Raw genomic sequence first — 10,636 nt, 5'->3', positions numbered from 1 at the left:
GAACCCCATTCTTTTGAATGAAGTCATATACATGAGTGAAATTTTCTAGCATGGCACTGCGAAAACAATGGAAGAGACTCCGTGAACCTCCGCCATGGCTGACAGCTGCGCCAGAGGTTCCCTGCATCCCCGAAGTGATACAAGGCTGTTGTCGCATGAAAACGCCTCACATACTTAGGAATTTCACCCTTGCCCGTGTGCCGTTAGCCTAACAGTCAATTTTTTTTTGGAAATGAACATAAGGTTCTAAGAGTGCCAACACATAGTATGTACTTTTATCATCTGCATACACCACAGGCTATTTCATGCAACCTCAGTCTAGTAGGTCCTTACTCTGGTTTAGAGGGCCTCTGTACAGCATCATGATTTATTAGCCAGAACAGAGAGTAGGTACAAAGAACATCTCTTACTCTGGAGGACCGAGTACGTCCTTGCATTACACGAATAGGTCATTTATTTCAACTTAGACTCTGCAGTGCTTCATTTCACCATTAATAGAGCTTCAAGGAAATTGAATATGTGATACCAAATTCATTCAAAAAGTACAGGCGAGCATTGGGAGTTTAGGCAACAAGACATTTTTTTATCAGTGGACCCCTCTGAAAATAATTTGTCCAAACATCCTCCATAACAAAAATGACCATGATGTGACAAACAGCAGAACACAAGACATGTTTATGATATCCTAGCTCAGGACTTAATTTGTATGTGGTAATGTTGAAAAGTGACATAAGTGATTTGAAAACCCATTAGAAAATTACTCTTTTAATGTTTCCTCTAATTTTTTACATCTTTGGACAGCGCTGGTGTTACAGATAACGAGGGTGGACCCACTGGACCAACTAACTGGTTTGGCTTTGGGCTACTCCTGGTGTGGCTGGCAGCTGTCCCCTGGTGGTCAGATGGGAAATCTAGCCCTTTGCGAATAAGGAAGATGGGGGTACACCTGCCTATAAGCTGGGTAGGCTCCTGAGGTATTTGTGCATCTTGACACCACCAGGAAGTCCTGGTGGAGCCAAAATTGACAGTCGGTGACGCCCCCTGTACGTGATTGGATGGAGAGCTGGAATCCCACTAAAACTCTCACAAAAGCGCATAGAGCAGGCCCCTTCGGGGTATGTGCAAAGGGGTTCCTGCGTAAGGACCCAGAAGGCGCAACCCCCCTGACCATCAACCGAATGATCTTGGGCAGCCGCCGCAACCCCACAAGAGCTCCCCCACCCCCTCTCCCAGCCGATGTCACTTTCAGCGATATTCAGAGAGAGCAGAGGGTCACTGGCAGAGTGGAAACCAGCAGTGGCACACTGCAGGAAGACACACAGGGCCCAGCCGATAAGTGGCCACCGCTCCACCCCTGCGCCTTTGAAATCAGCGCTACTGCAGGGAGGGCACATGACCGCCGAGAGACATGCTGACAGTCGATGCACGCAGACTCCTTGAGCACACAGCGGCTCTGGTCCTGAAGTGCCGACCCATTTACTTCCCCACCGGCAGCCGATGTAATTTTGTAGTCGCCAGTGCTGCAGGGAAGCGACCCGGCCGGCGCCGCAGACAGTCAGTGGTGGCGGTCGCTGAGTCCAGGAGCACAGCAGCGATGCCAGTGGTGGGCACAAGGGACCCAACGTCCAAGGGACTTGCAAATGCACCGTGGATCCCGGAAGGATGAGCGGCGGGTAACATCCACAGGCAGGTCGCCTCAGGTACATAGAACGCCGCTTCAAGCACTCACCCATTCCTGCAGCTTGCAGGACTTTTACATATTCCGCCAATCGGGAGCTGGGGGTGTGAGAGGGGCGTTTTCCCTGTCAAACCCCTAGCTTCTGGTGGCGTCAAGGTACACTAATAGCGGCTCCTGATAAGAATAAACCCACTGTGTTCCTCTTAGGCCTGACTATTCCTAATAGGACACAGGAGAGAAGAACAGAACTGGCACCAGACACACATATAAAGATATGATTATGGATAGGAGATTTATGCTGAGTGACTGAGGCAGGATCACACCAGGATAACATGCAAAGTCAGGGAACAGCAAACATACAAGATACAGGTCAGAAAGAAAAGTCAGAGATAGGAAGGCAATACTGAAAGACAGAGCCAAACATCAAAACAGGGAAGACGCAATGGCAGGATATACAGAAGTACAGGGACTAACAGACAGAAGTCAAATACAGGTGACCTAGGAATGCTGGGTGTCAGGAACAAACACACAACAGTACTCAGGCAAGGAGGAGGTACATCAGGCCAGCTTAAATAGGACAGAAATGCCTATTAACTCTGCAGCTGGGCTGAGAGCCAGAGAATGGGTTAACTCTTTCAGTGCTGGTAGAAAATGGAACCACAAGAGGGCGTCAGACACGTGTAGCAGACCTAACAGCTGGGCACCATTTGTGTCGAAAATCTTCAGTTGACTCCAAAGATCTTGATATCTCACCTATAGTAAGCAGCCTGGAAAATCTTTTGCTATCCCACTTGTTCTTACAAAAGTCCCAATGAAACAATGTGAACAAAATGGCAATCACATCTGAACTTTCACAGTGAATGATAACAAGGCTGAAGATCTTTGTGCAAACTGTGAGAATTGGAGTCATGCACAGCTGAAATTGTTGCATTTCTGTAATCAGGCAATGTTTTCTTACCTGTGGCAAAAATTTCGATCATATAATGCTCAACATTTACATTTAAACCTTGCCATAGACTATAAAGAAGCAGTTGTCCTGATTTTTTTTAAATTCATTATGTAGCCAGCCCCCAGTATATTTAAATCACCTTGGTTTGTTATCTATTTCTTAGTGAAAAATTCTCTTCAGTTGGGTCATGTGATCTCATGGTGACCCTTCCCCCTGAGAATTTCTTACCTAAATGTTCTCTTTTCTAGTAAATTTCTAGTATAATTTAAAAGCACTCAACTATTAAAAGACTTACACAAAAGTCAGAGAATTAGGCAAATATCCCCAAACCCAGGAATAAAAAAGAGATGGCATGGCATTGTCAATAAAAAGCAATATAATAATTTTAAGAAAAGTAAACAGATGATATCATTCACACACAATGAGTTTTAACTAACTAAACCTACAGTAAATAAGGGAAATGATGGGAGAATGGTGGATAACCCTTTAGGTCTCATGTCCACTGGGAAAATTAGGTCCGCTGCAGATATGTAACGCGGATTTCTGCTGCGGATGCAGTGCGGATGAGCTTAAATTCCTTTTTTTTTCATGCAGGGGATCAATTGAGCTATGAGCTCTATGAGCTCCCGCCCGCGTTATCCGCACTTAAATAGAGCATGTCGTGTTTTTTTTCCCGTGCATGAAATTTTTAAGTCACTTTAAAATACCATCCGCGGTTATTTATCTACCCGCGGGTAGTCAATGCATTTCAATGGGAAATTTAAGGTGCAGATCACGCATGCGGGTGATCCGCTGCAGATTTTTAATTTTATTTTCCCCGTGGACATGAGGCCTTAACCCCCTTCCCGCCACAGGACGTAACTGTACGTTCTGGCAGAGGGGTACTTAACGCAAGAGGACGTACACTTGCGTCCTGTGGATAGCGTGCGATCAGGCGAGATCCCGCACTATCGGGCAGCAGCAGCCCGCTGTCACTGATAGCCGGCCTTCTGCTGCAACACCGGGAGTGCATCAGGACAGCAACACCTGCTGTTAACCCCTTTAAGGACGCAATCTGTAGAAGTCCTACAATGCTTTATCATTAGTATCATAGATGTGATTGTACAAGGGACATAAAAAGTGTGAAAAAAAATAATAAATCATGTAAAAAAAAACTTTTTTGTGTTTTTTCCCATATTAGCATTTTTTTTTTAAATTAAAATCCCACAAATTTGGTATCGTCGTATCAATAAATTGAACATGATTTTATCCTGCACGGCAAAAAGTGTAAAAAAAAACACAAAATAACTGAGATAAAATACTTATTTTTTCAATTTTGCCCCCCTAAAAAAATGCAATAAAAGTGATCAAAGAAGCCGTATATACCTCAAAATGGTACCAATAAAAACTACAGCTCGTCTCGCAAAAAATAAGCTCTCATAGAGCTTCGCTCACGGAAACATAAAAAACTTATATGACTTTGCATGCAGCGATTTAGAAAAAAAAAATAATTTTCAAAAACGGGTTTTCATTGCTGAGAAGTGGAATATCCTAAAAAAAGTCTAAGAATTTTGGAATTGTTGTAATCGTACCGACCCGCAGAAAAAATGTATTGTGTCATTTATTCTGCATGACTAAGGGTGTATTCAGACGACCGTATATCAGCTGGGTTTTTACGCCCAGCCGATATACAGCGTCTCTCTCTGCAGGGGGAGGAGGCTGGAAGAGCCAGGAGTGGTGCTCTGAGTTCCCGCCCCCTCTCTGCCTCCTCTCCACCCCCTCTCCACCCCTCTGCACTATTTGCAATGAGAGGAGGCAAAACGTGGGTGGGGCTAAGTTGCGGGAATAAGCTCCGCCCAGTACCGCCTCTCCTCATTGAAAATAGTGCAGGGGGTGGAGAGGAGGCAGAGAGGGGCCGGGAGCTCAGAGCACTGCTCCCGGCTATTCCAGCCTTCTCCCCGTGCAAAGAGAGACATCGTATATCGACTGGGCATGAAAACCTAGCCAATATACAGTCATCTGAATCCACCCTAAGGCCTTAGTCACACGGGCGTTTTTTTCCCGCGATTTGCGGATCGCATGACGGATGCGCATCCGCAAATCGCATGATCGGGGCCGAAAAATCGCCCGAAAATACTGCTCCTAGCCGCATTTCAATAGAAACGGGCCGGAGCTGTCCAGCGCATTGAATTCAATGGAGCCGGCAATACAGCCGGCTCCATTGAAAGCAATGCGCTGCGGGCGATCGCGGGATGAATTGTCGGGAAGGGCTTAAATATATAAGCCCTTCCCTGCAATTCATCCAGAAATGTGTAAAAATAAAAAAAAAATATATATACTCACCTGGTCCAGGCAGACGGAGGTCAGCCGCGGCCGCCGGCAGTTCTTCTGAACTGCTCTCTCTAGTATTCAGCAGCCGGGGATTTAAAAACTACTCTCTCTAGTATTCAGCAGCCGGGGATTTTAAAGGGGTTGTCCCGCGCCGAAACTTTTTTTTTTTTTTTCAATAGCCCCCCCGTTCGGCACGAGACAAACCCAATGCAGGGGTTTAAAAAAAAAAAAACGCATAGTACTTACCCGAATCCCCACGCTCCGGTGACTTCTTACTTACCTTGCGAAGATGGCCGCCGGGATCTTCACCCACGGTGGACCGCAGGTCTTCTCCTATGATGCACCGTGGGCTCTGTGCGTTCCATTGCCGATTCCAGCCTCCTGGTTGGCTGGAATCGGCACACGTGATGGGGCGGAGCTACGAGGAGCAGCTCTCCAGCACGAGCAGCCCCATTCAGAAGGGAGAAGACCGGACTGCGCAACCGCGTCTAATCGGGAGATTAGACGCTGAAATTAGACGGCACCATGGAGACGAGGACGCCAGCAACGGAGCAGGTAAGTGAATAACTTCTGTATGGCTCATATTTAATGCACGATGTATATTACAAAGTGCATTAATATGGCCATACAGAAGTGTATACCCCCACTTGCTTTCGCGGGACAACCCCTTTAAATCCTCGGCTGCTGAATACTAGAGAGAGCAGTTTAGGAGAACTGCCGGCGGCCGCGGCTAAACTCTGTCTGCCAGGACCAGGTGAGTATATATATTTTTTTTATTTTTACACATTTCCGGATGAATTGCAGGGAAGGGCTTATACATTTAAACATCGTTCTTGTAACAGCTGTGGCAGAGAAGAATGATTTGTCTACTATATGCTCCCAATGGGGTCGGCGCTGCTGTTGCAGGCCCCATTGAGAGTATATAGAGAAGAGAACAGGAATCGCAGATCGCAGATAGGTGCGATCTGCGATTTCTGTTCTATAATTTATCGGACGAGCGCATAAAAAGCGCTCATGTGTCCGATACCATTGCAAAGCAATGGTTTTATAAAATCGCCAGACGCATTCGCATGCGCAAATCGCGCGAAAAAACGCCCGTCTGACTAAGCCCTAAAGCTGTAAAAAATAAAAACCCCAAATCTATGGCAGAATTGATGTGTTTTCTTCCCTGCTATCATAAAAAAAATGAATAAAAGTTTTACAATATAGTCTTATGTACCCAAAAATGACATCAATAAAAACTACAGTTCGCCACTAGAGATGAGCGAACACCAAAATGTTCGGGTGTTCGTTATTCGAAAAGAACTTCCCGCGATGTTCGAGGGTTCGTTTCGAATAACGAACCCCATTGAAGTCAATGGGCGACCAGAACATTTTTGTATTTCGCCGATGCTCGCTAAGGTTTTCATGTGTGAAAATCTGGGCAATTCAAGAAAGTGATGGGAACGACACAGCAATGGATAGGGCAGGCGAGGGGCTACATGTTGGGCTGCATCTCAAGTTCCCAGGTCCCACTATTAAGCCAGAATACCGGCAAGAGTGGGCCCCCCCCCCTCCCAACAACTTTTACTTCTGAAAAGCCATCATTAGCATGGCATACCTTTGCTAAGCACCACACTACCTCCAACAAAGCACAATCACCGCCTGCATGACACTCCACTGCCACTTCTACTGGGTTACATGCTGCCCAACCGCCCCCCCTCCCCCCCACAGCGCACACCAAAGTGTCCCTGCGCAGCCTTCAGCTGCCCTCATGCCACACCACCCTCATGTCTATTTAGAAGTGCGTCTGCCATGACGAGGGACCGCAGGCACACACTGCACAGGGTTGGCACGGCTAGGCAGCGACCCTCTTTAAAAGGGGCGGGGCGATAGCCCACAATGCTGTACAGAAGCAATGAGAAATAGAATCCTGTGCCACCGCCATCAGGAGCTGCACACGTGGGCATAGCAATGGGGAACCTATGTGCCACACACTATTCATTCTGTCAAGGTGTCTGCATGCCCCAGTTAGACCGGGCTTTTTAATTCATAGACACAGGCAGGTACAACTCCCTATTGTGAAGTCCCTGTCGACCGACAGCATGGGTGGCTCCCTGGAACCCACCGGCGGTACACAAAAATATCCCATTGCATTGCCCAACACAGCTGAGGTAGTAATGTCGTGCGTAATACAGGTGGGCTACGGCCAACACTGCATGCCCCAGTCAGACTGGGGTTCTTTACAAGTGGACACATGTAGGTTACACTCCGTGTGCACCTACAGCATGGGTGGCTCCCTGGAACCCACCGGCGGTACACAAAAATATCCCATTGCATTGCCCAACACAGCTGAGGTAGTAATGTCGTGCTTAATGCAGGTGGGCTAAAAATTTATTTGATTACACTGTAGGCGAGGGCCCACAAAAATTGCTGTATCAACAGTACTAATGTACATCCCAAAAATTGGCCATGGCCAGCCAAGAGGGCAGGTGAAACACATTAATCGCTTTGGTTAATGTGGCTTAAGTGGTAACTAGGCCTGGAGGCAGCCCAGTGTAACGAAAAATTGGTTCAAGTTACAGTTCCAACGCTTTTGAAGCGCATTGAAACTTTTAAAAATTGTTTAGAAAAATTATCTGAGTGAGCCTTGTGGCCCTAAGAAAAATTGCCCATTCAGCGTGATTACGTGAGGTTTCAGGAGGAGTAGCAGGAGGAGGAGGAGGAATATTAGACACAGATTGATGAAGCAGAAATGTCCCCGTTTTGGATGGTGAGAGAGAACGATGCTTCCATCCGCGGGTGCAGCCTACGTATTGCTTACGTATCGCTGCTGTCCGCTGGTGGAGAAGAGAAGTCTGGCAAAATCCAGCCTTTGTTCATCTTGATGAGTGTTAGCCTGTCGGCACTGTCGGTTGACAGGCGGGTACGCTTATCTGTGATGATTCCCCCAGGCGCACTAAACACCCTCTCCAACAAGACGCTAGCCGCAGGACAAGCAAGCACCTCCAGGGCATATAGCGCTAGTTCAGGCCATGTGTCCAGCTTCGACACCCAGTAGTTGTAGGTGGCAGAGGCGTCACGGAGGACGGTTGTGCGATCGGCTACGTACTCCCTCACCATCCTTTTACAGTGCTCCCGCCGACTCAGCCTTGACTGGGGAGCGCTGACACAGTCTTGCTGGGGAGCCATAAAGCTGTCCAGGCCCTTAAAGACTGTTGCACTGCCTGGGATGTACATGCTGCTCGATCTCCGCACCTCCCCTGCTACCTTGCCCTCGGTACTGCGCCTTCTGCCACTAGCGCTGTCGGCTGGGAATTTTACCATCAGCTTGTCCGCAAGGGTCCTGTGGTATAGCAACACTCTCGAACCCCTTTCCTCTTCGGGAATGAGAGTGGGCAGGTTCTCCTTATAGCGTGGGTCGAGCAGTGTGTACACCCAGTAATCCGTTGTGGCCAGAATGCGTGCAACGCGAGGGTCACGAGAAAGGCATCCTAACATGAAGTCAGCCATGTGTGCCAGGGTACCAGTACGCAACACATGGCTGTCTTCACTAGGAAGATCACTTTCAGGATCCTCCTCCTCCTCCTCCTCCTCCTCCTCAGGCCATACACGCTGAAAGGATGACAGGCAATCAGCCGGTGTACCGTCAGCAGCGGGCCAAGCTGTCTCTTCCCCCTCCTCCTCATCCTCCTCATGCTCCTCCTCCTCCTCCTGTACGCGCTGAGAAATAGACAGGAGGGTGCCCTGACTATCCAGCGGCATACTGTCTTCCCCCGCCCCCATTTCCGAGCGCAAAGCAGCTGTCTTTATGCTTTGCAGGGAATTTCTCAAGATGCATAGCAGAGGAATGGTGACGCTAATGATTGTAGCATCGCCGCTCACCACCTGGGTAGACTCCTCAAAATTACCAAGGACATGGCAGATGTCTGCCAACCAGGCCCACTCTTCTGAAAGGAATTGAGGAGGCTGACTCCCACTGCGCCGCCCATGTTGGAGTTGGTATTCGACTATAGCTCTACGCTGTTCATAGAGCCTGGCCAACATGTGGAGCGTAGAGTTCCACCGTGTGGGCACGTCGCACAGCAGTCGGTGCACTGGCAGCTTAAAGTGATGTTGCAGGGTGCGCAGGGTGGCAGCGTCCGTGTGGGACTTGCGGAAATGTGCGCAGAGCCGGCGCGCCTTTACGAGCAGGTCTGACAAGCGTGGGTAGCTTTTCAGAAAGCGCTGAACCACCAAATTAAAGACATGGGCCAGGCAGGGCACGTGTGTGAGGCTGCCGAGCTGCAGAGCCGCCACCAGGTTACGGCCGTTGTCACACACGACCATGCCCGGTTGGAGGCTCAGCGGCGCAAGCCTGCAGTCGGTCTGCTGTGTCAGACCCTGCAGCAGTTCGTGGGCCGTGTGCCTCTTATCGCCTAAGCTGAGTAGTTTCAGCACGGCCTGCTGACGCTTGCCCACCGCTGTGCTGCCACACCGCGCGACACCGACTGCTGGCGACATGCTGCTGCTAACACATCTTGATTGCGAGACAGAGGAGGAGGGTGCTTTAGTGGAGGAAGCATACACCTCCGCAGATACAACCACCGAGCTGGTGCCCGCAATTCTGGGGGTGGGTAGGACGTGAGCGGTCCCAGGCTCTGACTCTGTCCCAGCCTCCACTAAATTCACCCAATGTGCCGTCAGGGAGATGTAGTGGCCCTGCCCGCCTGTGCTTGTCCACGTGTCCGTTGTTAAGTGGACCGTGGCAGTAACCGCGTTGGTGAGGGCGCGTACAATGTTGCGGGAGATGTGGTCGTGCAGGGCTGGGACGGCACATCGGGAAAAGTAGTGGCGACTGGGAACTGAGTAGCGCGGGGCCGCCGCCTCCATGATACTTTTGAAGGACTCCGTTTCCACAACCCTATACGGCAGCATCTCAAGGCTGATGAATTTTGCTATGCGGACGGTTAACGCTTGAGCGTGCGGGTGCGTGGCGGCGTACTTGCGCTTGCGCTCAAACACTTGCGCAAGCGACGGCTGGACGGTGCGCTGAACTACACTGGTGGATAGGTCCGAGGACAGCGGAGGTGAGGGTGTGGGTGCAGGCCATGAGGCGGTAGTGCCTGTGTCCTGAGAGGGGGGTTGGATAGCAGTGTCAGGTTGGGGCACAGGGGGAGAGGCAGCGGTGCAAACCGGAGGTGGTGAACGGCCTTCGTCCCACCTTGTGGGGTGCTTGGCCATCATATGTCTGCGCATGCTGGTGGTGCTGAGGCTGTTGGTGTTGGCTCCCTGGCTGAGCTTTGCGCGACAAAGGTTGCACACCACTGCTCGTCGGTCGTCAGGCGTCTCTGTGAAAAACTCCCAGACCTTAGAGCACCTCGGCCTCTGCAGGGTGGCATGGCGCGAGGGTGCGCTTTGGGAAACAGTTGGTGGATTATTCGGTCTGGCCCTGCCTCTACCCCTGGACACCGCACTGCCTCTTGCAACCTGCCCTGCTGCTGCCCCTGCCTCCCCCTCTGAAGACCTGTCCTGAGTAGGCGTTGCAAACCAGGTGGGGTCAGTCACCTCATCGTCCTGCTGCTCTTCCTCAGAATCCTCTGTGCGCTCCTCCCTCGCACTTACTGCCCTCACTACTAACTGACTGCAAGACAACTGTGTCTCATCGTCATCGTCCTGCTCACCCACAGAAAGTTCTTGAGACAGTTTGCGGAAGTCCCCAGCCTCATCCCCCGGACCCC

General features: G+C 49.9%; 1 protein-coding gene across 1 annotated transcript in view; it reads right to left on the bottom strand.

Annotated features, from left to right (window-relative positions):
• LOC136632214 (cytochrome P450 2G1-like) overlaps positions 1-10,636 on the bottom strand; it is a 203,611-nt gene that overhangs the window by 183,467 nt on the left and 9,508 nt on the right. The window lies entirely within an intron of this gene.

This window comes from Eleutherodactylus coqui, chromosome 6 (assembly GCF_035609145.1).
Source record: "Eleutherodactylus coqui strain aEleCoq1 chromosome 6, aEleCoq1.hap1, whole genome shotgun sequence".
Taxonomy (NCBI): domain Eukaryota; kingdom Metazoa; phylum Chordata; class Amphibia; order Anura; family Eleutherodactylidae; genus Eleutherodactylus; species Eleutherodactylus coqui.
Note: the sequence above shows the minus strand (reverse complement) of the source record. Positions and strands in the feature narration are given on the sequence as shown.